This window comes from Martes martes, assembly GCF_963455335.1.
Source record: "Martes martes genome assembly, chromosome: 1".
NCBI lineage: Eukaryota > Metazoa > Chordata > Mammalia > Carnivora > Mustelidae > Martes > Martes martes.
The window spans coordinates 9,913,888-9,933,790 of NC_137888.1; the positions used below are offsets into that span (position 1 = coordinate 9,913,888).

General features: G+C 44.1%; 1 protein-coding gene and 1 pseudogene across 2 annotated transcripts in view; both read left to right on the forward strand.

Moving 5' to 3' along the window:
- RUNX1 (RUNX family transcription factor 1) overlaps positions 1–19,903 on the forward strand; it is a 246,307-nt gene that overhangs the window by 52,760 nt on the left and 173,644 nt on the right. The window lies entirely within an intron of this gene.
- LOC308349469 (heterogeneous nuclear ribonucleoproteins A2/B1-like) lies at positions 3,831–19,818 on the forward strand (annotated as a pseudogene). The gene is made up of 2 exons: positions 3,831–3,905; positions 19,276–19,818. The product of its transcript is annotated as a heterogeneous nuclear ribonucleoproteins A2/B1-like (transcript).

A 19,903-nucleotide genomic window follows, 5' to 3' on the forward strand; every position in this document is an offset into this window, starting at 1 on the left:
GCTTGGTGCAGAGGGCCCATGGGGACACGCTGGCCAGGGGCTCAGGAGCCAGCCCCCCACCTCTCGCCTCCCCCAGGCTGCCTTCCGAGCATCACCCGCCTTGCCTTGCACCCCTTGTTGACTTCGGCTACTGGTCAAGTTTCCTTTCAGCCCCAGAGGCCCGGCTGCCCGCGCTGAGCTGACTCATGGCTTCCCGGACTTCCTGACACCCTGTTCACGGGCCTGTCTGGAGCTCGAAGACACTCTGTGGCAGGGGTGTCGCAATTCCAGCCAGGAAACCAAGCTAACCGCCCCAGAGTTTGGCCGAGGTGTCTGAGGGCGCGCGAGAGCGGAGGCTCCCGAGTAGAATGGAGGCTGGCAGTCCACACCAATGTTTTTTGCTATTTTCTCTTCCATTCTTTTTTCTTTCTTTCTTCCTTTCTTTCTAGTTTTATTGAGATACAGCTGACATGCAGAGTTGGTTTGGTATGAGGCAGGCAGCTTATGTATGACATGATATATATATATATATATATATATAGTGAAATGTTGGCCACAGTCACTTTAGTAAACACCTATCCTCTCATTTAGTTACAAAAAAAAAAAAAAAAACGCCAGTGCTGATTTTTTTACGTCAACCTACATCCATCTACAACCACAAAAATGTCAATATACATGTACAAAAGCTTGACACGAAACCCTTCTCTGTGTCCTCACCAACAGAAGAAGACAATTGATCATTACATTTAGATAGTTTACATCTTGAGTAAATGTCTTATCCTTCCTCCAAGTTTGTGACATTTCTTCAAAGATTATTTCTAATTTTTTTTTTTTAAGAAAAGCCTGAATGGGGGTACCTGGGTGGCTCAGTGGGTTAACTGTCTGCCTTCCACTTGGGTCATGATCTCAGGGTCCTAGGATCAAGCCCCACATCGGGCTCCCTGCTCAGTGGGGGGCCTGCTTCTCCCTCTACCCCTCCCCACTGCTTGTGATCTCACTCTCTCTCTCCCATTCTTTCTCTCAAATAAATAAATAAAATGTGAAAGAAAGAAAGAAGGAAGGAAGGAAGGAAGGAAGGAAGAAAGGAAGGAAGGAAAAAGAAAGAAAGAAAGAAAGAAAGCAAGAGGGAAGGAGGGAGGAAGGGGGGAGGAAGGAGGGAAAGAAGGAGGAAAGAAAGGGAAATCTGGTGAAGAAACTTTGTTTTTCATGTTGCTCTGGATTCAGTCAGTGATCTGATGATTGTCGAAATGACAAGTTCCCATGCTTCCTACCGTCTCATCCTTCTTTGTCCTCCCCCACTCCCTAAGGTGAGAGGAGCTTTTTCCTGGTGTGCAGGGAGCTCTTGAGACCGTTTAGCATATCACCAGCCATCTCTGAGGGAAGAGGATTCCCACCAAAGCCATGTGTCTGACTTCAAAGGATATGAGACAAATAAACTTGCAGGGAAATCAGGAAGTGCGGAACCTCAGTGATGGGTGTGGAAGAAGCTAGAACAGTGCATTTATCCCAGGTCTTCCCCCCCTGACCTCCCACTCCTCAGTCACTGTGTGTGTCTAGAGATAAGCAAATAGACCCATATCCTCCAACCCTGCCGTGGATAAGGGGGGGTGTTTGACCAGAGAAGGCATCTCAGGTGGAAAGTTACTGAGGCGCAGTTTTGTTGGATCCCAGAACTGCTCTTCTCGCCAAAATGACTCTATTTTAAAATAATGATGTCTATTCTCCCGTGATTAATAGTACTTTGTATTTTATATCACCTTGCTCTACAGCTGAGTCTTTACTTGCGTTTAAGAGTATCCATGCTTATGGGGGGATATCCCTAAGGCTCACATATTAGGCCTGGAAAGTTTGCCTTGGGACGCCTGGGCTCAGTCGGTTCAGTGTCTGCCTTCAGCTCAGGTCATGATTCTGGGATCCTGGGATCAAGTCCTGCACCGGGCTCCTTCCTCAGCCAGGAGCTGAGCTGCTCCCTCTCCCTCTGCTGCTCCTCCTGCTTGTGTTTTCTACCAAATAAATAAATAAATAAAATATTTTAAAAAAGAAGGAAAGAAAGTTCGCTTTTTGTTTTTCCTGGAAGTTTTGAAAGCTCCTAAAATTGGCTCCATGCATCTTTCTCAGAGCACCCACCTGAGAACTCAAGGGTGACGGCCTCTGCCAGACCAGAGGCATGGCAAGTGCCCGGCACCTCAGTCCGGTGCTCCTCAAAGGCCTCCCAGACTCTCTTCCTGGCAGGGCAGGAGAGTGGCCCTTTCAGGGAACTGACCGCCTTGCTGCCAGTTCAGCCTGGGGAACTGGCCCAGGGGAGTCTCTGCTCTTCCTGAGGTCTGGGCAGACGGCCTGTCCAGTCATCCTTTTCATTGCTGGCCCCACGATGGAGAAAGTAGACTTGGATGGCCAGTCTGGCCCCAAGGAAAGCTGTCCTCTAAAGCCCAGCCCAGCCCGCCAATGACCATCTGAGTCTGAGGCCTGTCTGGACCACTACGCAAACATTCGTGTGAATGCGTGATCCTTGTTAGAGACAAAGGACCTCACCATCCAATTTGGCCTTTTGTTTTTATGCATCATGTTTCATTTCTTGAAACCTCTGTATCTTTCGAGAAGGAGATTTTCTTCCTATCCCTGACCGCTCTCATAAATCATCACTTGTTTGTTTAGGGACTGATTCATGGCCTTGTCCCCCAGAATGCTGGTTTCCTGGAGACAGAGATTGTGGCCAACCTCTTTGCCTATTGCACTCCCAGGCCTCAAACAGTGCCTGGCTCAGGTTCCCATTCCCATAGAGGCCCCATTTGTTAAAAAGGAAAACTGAGGCACTGGGTGGCTGTTCTCAGTCTTCCCGAAGTCCAGCCCCCTTGGCATGTGCCCTAGGCTCCTGTCTTGTGCCCAGCACTGTGTCCCTCCCAAAATGCCATGTCAAGAAGTGGCTGGCAGGCCTGGGAATCTCCCACCACGCCCATCACCAGGCAGAACTTGCAGGGAAAGCAGGCCTGCTGGCCCTCTCCGCCGTCCTGGGAAAGGGTGGGAACACCACCCCCACCCCCAGAAACCACTCCCTCCATTCTCTGCAAGGTGGTTTATTACTTTCCTATGACTGCCATCACAAATGACCACAAATGGGGTGGCTGAAAACAACTGGATTTTTTTTTTCTTGCACGGTGCCAAATGCCAGAGGTCTGAAATCGAGCAGGGCCACCCCACCTCTGAAGGCTTGAGGGGAAACTCCTTCCTTTCCTCCTTCTAGCTTCTGCCGGTCATCAGTAATGGCATTCCTAGCTTCGGGTTGCGTCACTGTAATCTCTCTGCCCTTGACCGCAGCTGTCCTTCTTCCCTCTGCATGTCCCCGTTTTCCCTTCTCATAAGGACACTAGTCGCTGGATTTAGGGTAGTATGACCCCATCGTATCCAGTTCCTTCTGCAAAGACCCTCTATCCAAAGGAGGTCATGCTCTGAGTTTCCACGTGGGTGTGAATTTTAGGAGAACCTACTCAACCCAGTTCGGACCATAGGGACACAGGAGCTACACCCCCACTCACCCTTATCAGCTGTGTGACCTCAGGCAAGTCACATGACCTCTTGGTGCATCTACTTCCTCACCTGCAAAAGAGGGATGGAAGTAGTCCTGCCTAATTGGGCTGAAGGCACTGATATCGGTAATATGCTCAGAATGGCGATGGGCACATATTAAGAGCTATGTAGTCCAGGAAGACAAAGCAAGTGCCTGTAGATGCTTCACAGAGGTCAGTGGACAACCCTGTCATCAAGGGCCCCACGGAGGGTGAAAGGAAAGGGAATTGACCCCCAGCACCAACCAGGAAGCAGAGGATGGGACACTCAAGCCATCCAAGGAGGTGATGACCAATGGGACTACTCTTTATCTAGGAGAATTTAGCCGAGGGAAGAGAGAGAAGAAGGATTTGTGGGTGGAGGTAAGGGCATGTTCAAAGACCTGGGGGCAGGAAGGGATCTGGCAGACTCAGAAAATGCCATCGGTCAGGATAGCTAAAGCCCAAGGCAAGGGTGCAGCCGGGATATAAGGGGAGAGGCAGGTGAGGTAGAGTCCCAGGAGCCAAGACTCTGGGCTTCACCAGTCCTGCAGCCCAGGGAAGCATCCAAGGTCACTTCTAGCTCTCAACTGTCTTAGTCCATTCGGCCGTCTGCCACAGAAATGCCATTGACTGGGTGAAGACATTTATTTCTCACCATTCTGGAAGCTGGGAAGTCAAGATCACAGTGCTGACAGAATCAGTGTCTAGTGAGAATCTTCTTCCTGGTTCATAGCTGACTGTCTTCCCATTGAAACCTCACATGGTAGAAGGGGCAAGGGAGTTCTCTGGGGTCTCTTCAGTTGCCTCAACTCCAAGCTGGTCAGAATGCCTCATTGTTCTCTCAAACTGTCCAGTCCTCGAAGAAGATATATGAGTTACCCAAAGCACTCTGACCCCCCAGGGAAGCACAGGGCTGATATGTCCTATGACAAAGTTACTGACCTTTTGTCCATTTCTATGCGAAATGTCAATAAAAGTCCATTCCCTGTCTCTCAGTGTTGTACCCATTAATGGAGTCATCCCAGATGTGGTTCATGATACAATAGCCATGGGAAACTGAGACTCACCATCTTGAAAGCTTTTGACTAAAACCCTTCCTTCCAATCTACCCTGATGTCTAGATCCATTATATCTACTGGTTTTTCCCCAGTGTAGCAAACACCCACTCCTCGTTCTCTTTGATAAGAGACCTAGACACACAGGTGACCCAGTATGACATATGCAGCTCTATCATTCCAAAGACTCTTGCTCTTACCTGGGGAAGATTCCAGAAGGAATCACCTTGTCTGCAAGCCTCCCCTGGTTAGTAGGATATGGATCTTACTTACATCACAAGAAAACTCATGGTAGAATTTCTGGTTGAAAAAGATCTTTTTCCCCTGATCTACTGATGCTTCACCCTGATGCATTTTCCCATCTGGTCCTTCCAGATGGTCAGAGCTGCTCCAAATGAAAGTGACATAAAGAGCAACCTCTCAGGAAGGGACCTGTTCAGTAAAACAGCAAAGGGATAGAATCTCAGAATCCCAAGTTAGTCCTTAAACAGAAAAATAAATCCTAGACTCATAGCTGAGAGAAGGAAATGACCCTAACAATTGTAAAAAAAATAAATAAAAAAAAAAGCTCATTTACCATGTTTCCACCCCTGAACTGGGTATTATGTGCATGTCATTACATTTCCTCCTGTTGCCATCCTCTGAGCAGGACCCCTGACTGATGAGGAGGTCGAAGCAGAGAAAAGTTAAGTAATCTGGTGTCTGAAAGCCTATTAGTGATCCACCTCTCCCCCTTCTCCGGATGTGGCAGGTGGGACCAGGGAGTTTCCAGGGGTCCACAGAAGGGAATGCAGCCTTGTTACAACCTGAACCCCTAGGTTCCCTTTACACACTGTCTATAGCAAGTCGAAGAGCACAATAAGAACTCTTATTAGACATTTCCATTTTTACAGCACAAAGACATTTAAATTAAGCCAGAACTGACATGCCTCCAGCCCACAGACTTTCATACTCTTCCCTGAAGCTACTTTGGATAGATTTTCTGTCTTTCAAGTTAGGCTGGGGAGGGAGAGTCCAGAGAGAAAGAGATCATCCTCAGAGTGGCCTGAGCCATCTGGACTGTGAGAAAGTACATTAATTGAGGGGCATATCATGTCATACAGCTCCCAAGGGGGTGATTTCAGAAGGCTGGGAAAGCCCTCAACCAAGACAAGTACCTTCCAGCCTCAGGCCTTAATCTTCAAGTTTAGTAAGTCTGAGAAGACAGCTATCCCAGGGAAGGGTAAACCATTAGTCATTTACACTTTAGTACGAACTAAGTAAGAGGCTGCCCCCAATAAGTTAGAGTACAAAGGTCAGTATAAGGAGAGCTTAGGGCACCAAAGACTAATGTTCTGGATCTCCCCCCTTGAACCTCCACCTGTTGGTTCCACTCCCTTTTAGGGATCCGGGAGACCCGGAGTCTAGATAGGCACCCCCATGTCTCCTTCCCAGGTGTTCGAAGCTGGCCTGCCCACTGGTACCTACTGTATCAGAATCCACAAACTGTTAACTGTCACATGTGGTGTGTTGCATCTGGGACAAGATTAGGGCATGAGAGAAGGTCCCCCGTATAGTAATCATAATAAGTGGAATTGCTACCCAGCTTTATAGTTAGCGGATGGGCAGAGGAGGACTGATGCAATCTGTGAGCAGAACTAAAAAGGTGTGGTGACCCAGAGGACATGCAATGAGCTAAGGCAGGCTCAGGGCAGGCCTCATGGCATAGGGAATGTCTAGGAAATTTTGGTGGATGGAAATGAAAAGACAGTGTCCCACAGCTGAAGGAAGAAACACGAGTGCTCACGGCACAGTTTTTGCAAGTACTCAGTGATGCTGTAGTTCAGAGAAAAGCATGGGTCGGGGCTGCACACTCGGTGGCTGGTCCTGAGCCTTCCCCTTCCCTGGGGTCTTTGCCTCGCCAGCTCATCTGGACTCATGTCAAAAAAGAGCAGCCCCTGGGACAGCAGTGCGGCATGGGATGGCCCTCCCGAGGCTCTGGAAAGGGAGCAACGCCAGTCTCTGTCTCTGTGCTTGCCTGTTTCCCCCGGTTGTGTCACAAATGCATCACTGATGCAAAGAAAGAAGGAACAGTCCCAACCCACTGGGGCTCCTGGAGCTGGGCTTCTGTGGAAATCCTTAGCCCCCACTTAGCTGGTAGCTGACATGGTGTAGGTAAACAGGAGATCTAAGGCATCCTGGGGCCAGCTTTAGTGAGTACCTGTCCTCACTTGCCTATATTTATAGGATGCTTAGAATTGCACAGAGTGATTTCACACGCTGTGTCTCCTCTGAGCACCACACTATCCTGCAAGAGAAGGGACAACCAAGAGGAATTGCCTAGATTTCTAGAATCTCCTAGAGTCTCTGTGACTTGCCCGACCCCAACTTCTCTGGGTGGGCTGGTCCTCCATCTGGATCTCCCGGCCTCACACAGGACTCTTCTTCTGGGAGCAAGCATGCCACAAAGGTAGCACTTTCCGGGCCCTTTGAGAAATCTTGCTTTTTCTTTTCCTTTTCTCTTCCCGAGTGACTTCGGATTCTGCCCACTCCTGTTTCTACAGAGAGCTGTCAGGTTTCCCATTTCCATATTCTTTGGTGCACTCCTAGCCAGGATGAGATACTCTTTTTTTTCCCTTTTTGGTTTTATGAGGATTTTTTCAGTGATGTCAGACTTCAAAGGAAACCTCCCACCATAAAGATCACGACCAGACTCACACTGTGATTCTTTCCCATTCCTGCGGCAGAAGGACGGTAGTGCTAACACATGTCTCATCTCCCCTTGATGGCAGCCTCTCTGGAGTGATTTCCAAAGCCCTTCACTTTCTCTGTTGGGTCTCGAAATAGTGTGTCAGGAATGCATCGCTCCTTTCCAAGCCAAGAAGCTAAGCTTCTGGTGCCTTCATTTGTCACTGCCGTATGAGCTCCCTAATCGGTGTCCCCTCCCCTGTGTCAGCACCGGGTCCTCCCCCGCTCACTTCTGGCTTTCCTTAGGAACTTCTAAACACCCCTGTTGTAGCAAAGTCACTGAAGCCAGGCCACAAGGCAGCCGAGCGAGATTTAATTGACTCCTTGGGCAGTGATTCACAGAACAAAGCCTGACTGTCTGACCTGGAAACCACACAGTGGGGAGTTTAGAAAACTGCGGCGTAGTCAAAACAACATCTCTGGGGCGGCCATTGATTGAAGTTCAAAGGAGCAAAGATGTAAGTCAGAACGTTGTAATGACAAGGGCGGCCCAAAGAAATACATTGACCTGGGCATGGAGCCTTCTGGGATGAGGCTTCCCAAGACTTTAAATCACACAGGTTACATCGGGACAGGCTCCAGGGACAACATGGCCTCCTGGGAGAAGCTTCCAGCTGGGCAGTGAAAAGGTTAGTCATCAGGATCAGAAGATTGTATTGGTTTCCTAGGGTTGCTGTAGCAAATTCTCGCAAACGGGATGGTTTCAAACAACAGAAATGTGTTGTCTCAATTCCAGAGGCTAGAAGTCCACAACCAAAGTGTTGGCAAGGCCACGCCCCCATTTGAGGCTCTAGGGAAGAATGCCTCCTAGATTCTGGTGGCTCCTGGCAATCCTTGACACCCCTTAGATTGTAGCCAAAACATGCCAAGCTCCTTCCCTACCTTCCCACGACACTCTCCCTGTGTCTCTGTGTGTCTTCTCTTCTTACAAAGACACAGTCATTAGGTATAGAGCCCGCCTTAATCCGGTACAACTCAAACTCATCACATCCAAAAGGCCTTCTTTTCAAATAGGTCATATTCTGAGATTCCAGGTAAACAGGAATATTCAGGTACACTCAAGGGACCACAGCTCGTTTGCTGTTTCTCCCACATCACCTCCTGCCTAGGTTTGTGGAATTAGTAATTCCTGGCCTTGATTTTGGAACCTCCTCCATGCACCGAGATCTTTGTGCATGAAGTTGAATCTTGACCTTTCAACTTTCATGGCTGAGAAGACAAATGTGCCCATCTGTGACACATGGCTAGGCAGGGTTTGACGAAAGGAGCATTAAAGTTAATGTGGAGCGGACTAGAAAGTGAAAGAGTGGGCAGTATCCAAGGAGGTAAATTATCAGTGTAAAGAGTCTGGTCAAATAGTTGTATCTCAGAGAGACCACCAAACACATTTCTCTAAATGTTTTTAGAGAAATGTAACTTTTGGAGTAGGGAATCAGGATGAGGGTGAAGCACAGTTGGTCTTGAAGTATTCCAAAACTTGCCATAGGCTGCTGGCTTTCCAAGTGAAAATACTACCATCTCCAAGATCTCATATTCTTGAATGTTCTTCCATTCACAGCTTCTACTCCTTTCAGTCTAAGTCTACCATCCTCACTCCTACTGAATGCGTTTGCCACCTTCATGGTGACCCCAGATCAACCCTATGACAAGGCACTGTGATGGGGCCATGCGGAATAAAGGGCTTTTAAGTAATATTCATGTGAAATACCCTCTACCTTTCATATGAGTTCCAAGTTCCTTGCTATCACTACTGGGTCACACAGAATGACTGCTGCCAAGTCACCTCCCTTATGCATACTCTACAACTTATATTCTCTGCTTTTATTCTCAGTATTCTAAGTATTGTTGGAATCACAAAACCACTTTGACGTAGATTATTTTATTTTAACCCCTGCATTCAATGCCCAATTTATCCAAAACACCCTACCAGGCTCTATGTTTAGGAGCTGTTCCCAGCTGGACCATAGGTTCCAGATAACCTCTCCTCTGAAAAGACTCTCTCCCATTGTATTCTTAAGAAGAGTAGTGAGTACTGAGAAAAGCACATATTCACTTCTTCTTGAGATGCCATCTAGCTCTACCCTTATATGTCTTCTTTCTGAGGAATGTTGTATTTGCTCCACCCTTTTCCAGATATGCAACAAGTAATGTGCTCCCCGCTCAAACCCCCCTGCTTCCTCTGGAACCTGTTACACCAGCTCTTCATCCACCCCCTTCCTTCTTGGCTCTCCTCCACTCTTGGTCCCATCCCACCTGCTGTGTCTCTTGTCTTTAAATGCCTTTCTCATTCACTCAGAAATTCCTTCTCCTCTTCCTGCTGCCCCATTTCCTTTGGAATACTGGGTTACAAACCATTTCTCCTCCATGGCACACCAAAGAGCTGTAGCCACTGTGACAGTCTCCTCCACAGATAAGTCATGTAGTAGACTGTGTGAAATTCTGGGATTCTTCGCACTTCCCTCCCTTCTTTCTGTTCTGTGTGGGACGCTGGTGCACAGCAGTATACCGAGATTGAGCTAACTTATTTGCTCCTCCATGGCCAACAGTCTAGACCATCTTATCTTTCAAAAGAAAATTATCCTACCCTTTGGCCCTGTTTTCTTGTCTCTTATTATTACTACTTTTTCCACAATTCCTTCTCTGCCTCTCTTCCCTCTCCCTTACCCCAGATGTCTCCTGGACACTATTCTAGACTTTCTTCTCTTCCTGTTCCACTTTTTCTCCTTTGGGAATCTCCCCACTCCTGCCTTGAACACAGTAGGCCAATGATGAGCAATATCGGCCCACCAGGCAAGTCCATCTCAGAGTTGTGGTGAGTCTTCAAGTGGCTCCTGAACACATCCATGAGGACATCACCTCAAGAAACCTCAAGGCAAATGTGTCCTATATGGAATTCACCATCTTTTCTCAGACTTCCCAAATTTCATCTTTTTGACAATGGCACCACCAACCCCTTAGTCACCAGGGCTAAACCTTCAGAACTGACTTTGATGCCCCCACCCTTCACCCCGCATACAACTGATGGCTAGGTTCTATGTATCCCCCTCCAACCAGTTTCAAAAACCTGCTAACTATCCAAGAACCAGGTTTTCTGTAGACCGAGAACACAACACAGATTGAGTGAGTGAGATCAGACAGTTAAAAGATTATGTACCACTACATTTATTGTAATTAGCATTTATTTTATACCCAGAAGGCATGTAGCATGCTATTGGATGTTTTCATAAGCAAATAATTCAACACGTTCATAACAACTTGTCAAAAAATGAAAGCCATTCATTATTAATAGTAGTACATTTATTTTAGTGTTTAATAGTAGTAGCCATAAATTTTAAGTAGATTTTATTCTACCCCATCTGTAAAAGTCTATCAAAAGTTTTAGAGAAATAAATGCCAATGTTTCTGGAAAGAATGACTCATTCAGTATTTTAGCTTAGCACTTCCTATGATTCATACTATCACTAGAGCATCTAATACTTTACTTTCTAGAAGCCAATGAGAGACCCAGACCTATGGGTAGGGTGTGATTTGGGTGTCCAATAAGGCCTTAACCCTCCAAGTATTCTATCTCATTCACTTGCTGGTTGACAACATCTACATTTAGCACCTTCTCCCTTTATAGCCTGATATCTGTGAACTGGGAGAAGGATGCACAGAGGGCAGAGAACTCAGAGCTTAGAATGTTTCTGAAGGAAATGTTCCTTGAGATACAGCATAAAGTATACTGGAATTTGGCAACAGGCCAACCTGGCTTCAAATCTTGGTTCTAACACCTCTTGATTGTGAGATCTTGGGAGAAGACTTAACTTCTCCAAATTCATGTCATATTTTTAAAATAGATATATTATCCTTTTTTTTTCCCCAGGAGTTAGTTCTTTTAGTCATAAAGAAGAAAAAATTGACAATGAGGCTAAGGGTCTAATGGATGGTAGCTTTCACAATGCAGTCTCTCTCTCTCTCACATTAGTATCTTCTGATTTTATAACTGAACCTTGGGATGTTATAAACCTTGGACCCTTGTAAGAGCTACACTTCTATCAATAGTAAACCTTCATCCTAACATCTGATACCAATATAGATCCATGGTTAAAAGTTGGTCCTGAAAAGAATTCTTTATACCTAACACATGGTAAAAGCTATTATTTGAATCTTTGATAGAAAATTAACATAACACAACAAAAAAAGAAAATCTTTTATAATTCTAGTGATTCAAGAAGATAAACACTAATATGCATGTGGTAAAGGAAATGGAACAAGGCACTGAATGGTTGCTGGATAAAAAGAAGCACCTTCTTTCTGTATGTCTGTCTTCAGCATGGTCACATACTAATGAATGCCCCCAGCTCACTGCTGGCAACAAACACTTTAGCCTCGTGTTACAACTATGTGTTCAACAGCTGTTCTGAGACCCATCCTTTCAGGCTTTTGTTCAAGCAACAGAAAATTTTGAGAGGGGGGCTCCCACTGTGCTGATGGCAATGACCTACAGATACCAAAAAAACAAGTCTGAGAACCATGTGGTTTCTAAGGAAATAGACACAGCCATTGTGAAACTTGAGGCCATATTTGGTGGCTTGAAATACCTAAATGATCAAACCAAATGGATCGAATGAGTTACCAAGTAAAATCCACTGCAAAAAAAACAGTTATTAATATAGTAGGAAATAATATTCTTCTGATTCCAAGGCTCATGTGGATCCAAAGATTTGCCAAATCTTGTCATTATTAAACCCATAAATAATGCAATGTTAGATGCCGAATTAACAATGAAATCTTTTCAGACTGCCAAATACACTTCTAGGGAAAAAAAAATAATAATCCATTCCCAGGTGAGCTAAGCTGACCCACGCAGAATCTATTCATGGGTGCCAGGTCCAAGGGCTCCAGATTTTTACTTGCTTGTTGTTGATTGTTTAATGAGAAGTTTGAATAGTACTGTTAGAGATTTTCACATCCAACCTTCAGTGGGAAATCAGTTGAGTATTACCATGTCTCCGTTATCCAAACAACAACACATTTGTCATTTTGTCACCACCAGATTAAGTGTGTGGCCTGGGTTTGTGTAGCCAGAACAAGGACTTCAGGAAGAGGCAAGTTTCTAATTTGATTCACATCAGATTGATGTCGAGGTCAAGGAACTCAAAACCTGCTCCCCAAGGAATGTACGACTTTCTAATATCGAGACCCTCAGCTTCTCCTGATCTTAACAGGGGCCTTTCCACAAACTCTTCAACTTCCTTTTTGATATTTTACCCTCTTAATCATTTTAAGTCAACAATCCATGATTGACAATCTTGCTGATAAAGTACCTTTATAATGATAGACTTGGTACTTAAACTTCCGCCTACATCTTCTCTAAGTTGGTGACCTAATTGTAGCTGATTCTTCCAGTAGAAATACTCACTTGTTAACCTCAAGTGATTTCTGGGCATGGCTAAAATAAAACAAATTGCTTTTTAAGTTTACAATTCCAGATTCTGTGTCTTATTTTCCATTTCTTCTTGTCCATTTTTCCATGTAGGTTTTATCTGCTACTTATAAACCATGAAAAACAAATTATTCCGTTCAAATCTTTGGAAAGGGCTGTTCGCTGGCACAAAATCTCCTTGTCTGATACTTTTTCTCGTTTTGGATTTCTGGAAGGGAAATCCTCCTTATGAGGAGACTTAACTTTCCATCAGTAATGGGGAAAACTGCTTCTCTCGGGATAGTGGAGGTAGCTTTATAGCAGAAAACTCAGCAGAAATAAAAATCCACATAACTTACGTCTATCCAAGTCTGTTTCTTTAGTGATATTGATCCCTCTTCTGGAGGAAAAAATGAAGGGCGACGTTGCAGAAGGTGAAGGGCAGAGCAGAAGGACACACTTCAGAAAGTGTTTTCAGTTGTGTGCCATTTGAATGCCACCCTTATACCTTGAGAGAGTATACCCACACCCTCAAATCTCCAAAGGCAGAATCCCCCATCTCCAGTCTACGAATGGCTCTCGACATTACTTGCTGTGTATGGATCCACCACACTGGCCTGGCTGATGCCCAGTATCCCAGAGATCTTAATTACTTTTTGTAAGATTTTATTTATTTATTTATTTATTTATTTATTTTTTTTTTTTTAAGATTTATTTATTTATTTATTTGTCAGAGAGAGAGAGAGAGGAGCGAGAGTGAGCACAAGCAGACAGAGTGGCAGGCAAAGGGAGAAGCAGGACCCCTGCTGAGCAAGGAGCCCGATGTGGGACTCGATCCCAGGGCGCTGGGATCATGACCTGAGCCGAAGGCAGCTGCTTAACCAACTGAGCCACCCAGGCGTCCCAATTTATTTATTTATTTATTTGACAGAGAAAGAGAGCACAAGCAGTGGGGGAATGGCAGGGGGAGAAGCAGGCTCCCTGTTGTGCAAAGACCGTGATGGAGGACTCTTAATGCCAGGACCCTGGGATCATGACCTGAGCCAAAGGCAGATGCTTAACCGACCGAGTCACCCAGGAGTCCCCAGAAATCTTAATTATTTATAGCATCTCCATTCAAGCCTCAAAGTGTCCTGTTTTAATGATAAATTATATGATCCCCTACTCTGAGTGATTTCTCCTAGGTGTTTGCAAGGTGCCTTATTTAGAGAACAAACAATAAAGCTACAGGGTTTCAGAGAATTTAATCTGTCGTTCATATGAGACTGACATGTGGAGAGGTATCCCTCTTGCTCCTCCATGACAAAGCCAGGATCAAAGCCACATCACAGATCTTCATAGAGTATTTGCTGTCAAGCCAGACACTCCTCTAAGTTCTTTATGGAAGTTGACTCATTCGACCTGTGAGAAAGTTGTGATTTTTAATCCCATCTTACAGCAGGTAGCCTGTCCCAGGCCATGCAAGAGTGAGAGGCAGAGCTATGCCTGGAGCCTGTAACCCAGTTCTAGAGCCCGGTGAGTTCCACACGCCACACTGCTTGGCAGAGCTAACATTTCTGACTCCTGGTCCTGCCCTCTGTTTTGTATTATGTTGCTTTTGGACCAAGGGGAGAAGATCTTGTTGGTGAAAATTTAGCTTTTCAAAGCTGGTATTTTTATAGTACTAGGCACATCATCCAAGTGCTACTAAATGCACTTAAAAACAGATATGACTTAGACTTAGCAGATAATGTATATGTTTCAGGGAAGGTAATCAAAATATCAAGCAACAGATACAGCACAGGTAAAGACCACTCGGGAAGGAAGGGAGCAATAAAACGAACAATATGGCCGACCCCAGACAAATCTGGGGTCGGCCATATTGTTGAATCTCAGCCTGGTTGTTTTCATATTAACATTTGTTTGTCAAGGACTGCCTGAATGATTCCATAGACCCCTCCAAATTATGGGCATGCCTATATAATTCTCTCTGTAGACCACCCGGTAAAGCACCCATAAAAAGATTTTTATTTATTTTTTTTTAAGATTTTATTTATTTATTTGACAGACAGAGATCGCAAGTAGTAGAGAGACAGGCAGGGCTTGGGGGGTGGAGGAGGCTCCCTGCTGAGCAGAGATTCCTATGTGGGACTGGATCCCAGGGTGCCAGGATCACAACCTGAGCCAAAGGCAGAGGCTTTAAGCAACTGAGACACCCAGGTGCCCCGAAAATATTTTTCTTTTTCTTTTTCTTTTTTTTTAAGATTTTATTTATTTATTTGACAGACAGAGATCGCAAGTAGGCAGAGAGGCAGGCAGACAGAGAGGGAAGCAGGCTCCCTGCTGAGCAGAGAGCCCGATGCAGGACTCGATCCCAGGACCCTGGGATCATGACCTGAGCCGAAGGCAGAGGCTTTAACCCACTGAGCCACCCAGGTGCCCCTATTTTTCTTAATAAATATTCTTTGATGGTGATTATAGAGAGTGCTTGTACTGACCTCCTAGTTGCAAACTTACCCAAAAACAAACAAACAAACAAACAAACAAACAAATGCATTGGCCATAAAGACCATGACTTACAGGAAAAACTGAAGAGGGTTTACGACATAGAAATTTTGGAGCCAAGCCCAGAATCGTTCTCTCATTCTGTGGGCCATGTGGGTCACAGGTGCTATTCTAGAACCTGGTCATGGTAATATGTGCAGCATGCTTGAGACGTCACAGCTTCCAATCAGGCCATGCATGGCTGGAACCTTTAGTGCTCAGAGCCTACTGGAGAAAGTGGAAATTATCATGGAGCCTTACTCTCTCCAATTCAGGAGAAAACAGTCTGTTTCCTAAAAGGCACAAGGAGCTTATCTGGCCCAGGATGAATCAAGGTGCTGTTTTTGCATGAGAAATGGCAGGGGAGACACCACAGTCATCTAAAAACTCCTTTTTGTTTTCAAGTGGCTTAGGAAGACTTGTCTGGGTATCAGAAAAAGAAGTCTTCAAGCACAGAGAGGTTTAAATACTAAAGTGGCCCACAGGTTATCGGTAGAACTGGCAGAAACATCAGACAATTCCTTAATGACCCTCTACCGCTGTTCTTAAATTTTGCCGTTTCCTTACCCTGCTCACGTTAAAAAAAAAAAAAAAAAGAAAAAAAAGACACTTTTCAATAAAGTAATGTTCTCCCAGTGGTATCTTTTTATTCCAGTAAAAAATAGAATCCTCAGGTTAAACAATAAAACTAGACTTTTTTTTTTCATATATTTAAGCATGGTAAAAGGGAAAGAAAAGTGTTTTTGTTGTTGTTGTTGTTTTGTTTTTACGTTTGGGGGGATTTTTTTGGTAAAACAGCATCCCTATTCATTTCCCCCACAAGGACCATTGCATTTTGAGCTCTGTAGAAAGTCAGCCTAGGGACGCCTGGGTGGCTCAGTTGGTTAAGCAGCTGCCTTCGGCTCAGGTCATGATCCCAGCCTCCTGGGATCAAGTCCCACATCGGGCTCCTTGCTCAGCAGGGAGCCTGCTTCTCCCTCTGCCTCTGCCTGCCACTCTGTCTGCCTTTGCTCGCTCGCTCTCTCTCCTTCTCTCTCTCTCTGACAAATAAATAAATAAAATATTAAAAAAAAAAAAAAAAGAAAGAAAGTCAGCCTAGAAGCAGTACCTTCATACACCTCAATGGAAAGGAAGGCATTGTGGTAGAATTTCTGGAAGGTTGTTCATTGGGCATAAAGACATGGGACGTTGTTCAAACAATGGACACATGTAACAAAAATTAAAAAAAAAACTATATGCTCAACCACTCTAATCTTTTAAATTATCGATTATTGTATTTTTAAATCATTGTGATTGAGGTGTATCCAAACAATATCTACCTAGTTGGTTAAAATGAATTACTATTACAGCTATCACATAAAGGAACATCACCATTATGAGTGAGAGAGGTTGGAGAAACTATCCCAAGTTTCCAGGTTTCCAGAAGTATTGATCATAACCGGCATGTTTCATTTTGTGCAATCTACATAAACCATTCTCTTGACTTTTCTACTGTTATCACCTGGCAGAATGCATAGTAAAAAGTAAAAATAAAAATTATTTTATAGGAAAACTGGTAGTTAGAGGGAAATATAATCAACCAACATGTTACTGACCATGATGCTCTGACAAGATTTTCCTTCCTGATAGTTGCTGGGCTTTCTTTCTTTCTTAAGTTTTTTTTTTTTTTTATTATCTTAAACCTTATTTCTATGTGGTCTTATCTCCTCCTTTTTTTTTTTTTTTAATGTTATGTTAGTTTTCTGTGTGATCTCTGCATCTAACCTCCCAGGTGGCATCTCTGTCTATTGTTAGCCTACGGGGCTTAGAGGTTATATCTGTCCTCCTTTTCTGTGACACAGACTTCACCAGACATTAGAGTTTCCATTATGTTCATCAAAATAGCAGGGGCACCTGGATGTCTCAGCTGGCCGAGCATCTGCCTTTGGCTCAGGTCATGATCCCAGGGTCCCAGGATCAAGCCCCACATTGGGCTCCCTGCCCGGTGGGGTGTCTGTTTCTCCATCTCCCTCTGCCCTCCCCTGCTTGTTCTCCCTCTCTCTAGCTCCCTCTCTCTCAAATAAATAAATAAAATCTTAAAAAAAAAATAGGATGCCAAAGCAAGCTTGGGTCTATATCATTCATTCTCAATGGGAGCAATATTGTGCCCAAGAGGACAAAAACTTGTTCTCAGGGGGTGAAAAAAAAATCTTTGATATCACAATGGCTTGTGACCCTCCAAAACTCAATCCTGCTTGACAAAATCTTATCCCTTAGTCTTTCATGTCTGTCATGAAGGAGAATTTAAAGTTAATCTGTTTTTTTCTCCCGGGTGGGGGGAAGTAGGGAATGATAATGAAAAAAGGAGCTCATATATTTGGGGAAATTTTCCATTTGGGAAAGTAGGCAGCTGAGAGCATATTCATGTAAGATATGTGCTAATAAATCTAACTTCAAATTTAAGCAGGAGCTTGATATTATTCGGCAATTTCAAGTATATGTCATTGTTGAGCTCAAACAGTATAGGGATGATTAGTTTTTCTTCACTGTTTTTTTTAAAGGCCAATTACTGCATTTTTTTTATCCTCATCTGAATTTCCAATGAGACACAACTTTCAAAGTTAAATCAGAGTTAAATGCAGGCTTTTGCTTGCATTTTGCCCTGAATTTTGTCAATTCTCAACTCAAAAATATTCAATAGCTTCCCTCTGCAGGTAGAATATAACTCATTGGTCATAAAACAAAGACCCTCCAAGAGTTAGTCCCAACCTCTCTTTCCAAAGTTATTTTCCTCAACTCGTCTTTATAAACTTCACTTCAACCAACCAAACTCTCATTTTTATGTTTCTGCCTACCCTGTTTAACAACCATGACTTGTTTCCCTTCCTCCCTACCAACTCCACACCCAACAGCTGTGAAGCATCCCTAATGCTAGTTTTCACAAAAATTTGTTTTGAACTTTATTGACATATAATTGACAGACAACACTGTGTACATTTAAAGTGTACAATCCCCTGATTGAGGGTGATCTGCCCTCTCCTCCGAACTCCTACAACTTGCCATCTGGACAAGTCTTATAGCACATCACACTTTTCACTACACACAATGATTCTCCATACATGCCATATATCTTGGCTCCTTCTCCAAGTTAAAAGCTCTTGAAAGACAGAACTTTGGTCTTATTTCTAGACAACATGGTATAATAGAAAGAGCTAGAGGAAGACCGCGAGCAACCTTTGTCTACCACTTGCTGATTGCATCTACCTAGTATTACTCTTGTTTGCCTTCCCTTTTATTATATAGGCAGGTTATCCAATCACTCTGAGCCTAGTTTCTTTATCTGTAAAATATTATGGTATTGAACTCAAGTTGGAAGAGGCAAATCTGGTCTCAAAACAGAGGGTCATGATCCAAAGGAAACAGAGCAATTGAGAAAACTCTTTATTGATGGTTCAATCTTCAAAACTACAGATGATAGTTTAAAAGAACATTCTGAAAAATGAGGGCACATTTACAGATTGTGTGGTGATGAGAGACCACCCAAAAAACGTTCCAGGGTTTTGGGTTTTGTGACTTACTCTTACATTGAAGAGGTAAACGCAGGAATGTAGTGGAACCAAAAAGAGCTGTTTCTAGAGAGGTTTCTGTAAAGCCTGGGGCCCATCTAGCAGAGAAGAAAATTTTTGTCAGTGGCATTGAAAAAAGATACAGAAGGATATATTTTGAGAGACTACTCTGAAAAGTATGGCAAGATTGAAACCACAGAAGTTATGGAAGGCAGACAGAGTAGAAGAAAGAGAGGATTTGCTTTTGTAACTTTTGACGATCATGATAAAATTGATTGTTTGATAAAATTGTTGTTTAGGGGTGCCTGGGTGGTTCAGTCACTTAAGCATCCAATTCTTGATTTTAGCTCATATGATCTCAGAGTAGTGAGATTGAACCCCATGTCAGATTCCATAATGGGCGTGGATCTTGCTTAAGATTCTGTCTCTCCCTCTATCCTTCCACCCCCTCCTTTTCATTTCCTAAAACAATACAAAACAAAACTATTGTTCAGAAATACCACATTATTAATGGGCACAACTGAGAAGTGAAAAAGTCCCTTTCTAAATAAGAAATGCAGTCACTTGATCACAAAGATGTCATGGAGGCGGATCTGGCAACTTTATGGGTCGTGGAGGAGCTTTGGCAGAAGAGGATGCTCTGGTGGTAGAGGTGGTGGCAGCAGAGGTAGTAATGGGAGAGGTGATGGTGGATATAATGGATTTGGAGGTGATGGTGGCAACCATGATGATGGTCCTGGTTCTAGTAGTAGAGGAGGAGTGGACTAGGATATGGAAACCAAGAAGGCAGATGGAGGTGGGGGTGAAGGGTATGATGGTTACTTACATATGATGGTTACAGCAAAGGAGGACATTTTGGACATAACTATGGTGGTGGTAGGAACTCTAATGATTTTGGAAATTTTAGTGGACAACAGCAATCAAATTAAGGACCCATGAAAGGTGGCAGTTTTATTGGAAGAAGCTCAGCCAGTCCCTATGGTGGTGGTTATGGATCTGGTGGTAGAAGTGGTTGATATGGTAGCAGAAAGTTCTAAAAAATTTTCAGAAGAAAAGGGCTACAGTTATTAGCAGGTGAGAGAGCGAGGAGTTGTCAGGAAAGCTGCAGGTTCCTTTGAGACA